Below are 819 nucleotides of genomic sequence, written 5' to 3'. Positions count from 1 at the left end.
CGTGACCTAAATCAACCAAAGCAACCCACAAACTGGGCAAAGATCTAAAGCTCTTCCTCTACAGAGACCCCTGAACGCTGAGAGAGCGTATGTTAACCACTCAATAATCCAGCTGGAATGGATTCCCTGTTTGTGACAAATGCAGTATCACAGCAACAGGCTCATTTGTTTCCCCCACACAGAGACGATATGATATGCAGTGATTAGAGCAGAAGCAGATCTCTAAAGGAAACCTAGAGGACTAAAAGAAACTGAATGAATCTGAGTGTGAGAGCGTGACAAAATCTGCCTTCAGATTTTTAATAAAGACGCAGACAAGATGTGCTGAGGGCTATCGTTTCCTAATTCTGTTTTCATCCCTTGTCTATTACTTGAACATTACATAACTTGCCTACCCTCTGAGGGAAGACTCAACTACAGTATTTATTAATGGTGCGGGTATTTAGAGACGGCTCGGGGACGGGGCCTGAGCTGGTGCTAAAGTAAAACAAAAGATCTGTGTTCTGTTTCCCTTAACTTTTATCTGAAAACACCTGCAACTGTGGATTGCCTGAAACGTGGGATTGTTTCAGCCTCTCATTATAATTCCCTGCTGAGCCAGCAGGCTAGTTTAATTGCTGCAGCTCCAACTTCACATCTTCATCTCCTTGATCCCCCCCTTCCCCCGCTATCCACTTCATACTGATCACCCACTCTGAGCTTTGCTCAGCACCCTGCACCTTCTGCCATCAGCACCTTAAAATATTCAGCTCCCCATATGTTTTCCCAGTCATCTGGCGCATGGTGTTACAGAGCTAAAGACCGCTGCAGCAGCAGGAA

General features: G+C 45.4%; 1 protein-coding gene across 4 annotated transcripts in view; it reads right to left on the bottom strand.

Annotated features, from left to right (window-relative positions):
• The window catches only part of LOC109970294 (inactive dipeptidyl peptidase 10), a 25,307-nt gene that overhangs the window by 12,965 nt on the left and 11,523 nt on the right, over positions 1-819 (bottom strand). The gene's annotated exons all lie outside the window — the stretch shown is intronic.

This window comes from Monopterus albus, unplaced genomic scaffold (assembly GCF_001952655.1).
Source record: "Monopterus albus unplaced genomic scaffold, M_albus_1.0 scaffold194.1, whole genome shotgun sequence".
NCBI lineage: Eukaryota > Metazoa > Chordata > Actinopteri > Synbranchiformes > Synbranchidae > Monopterus > Monopterus albus.
This window is presented reverse-complemented; position numbering and strand designations above follow the sequence as displayed.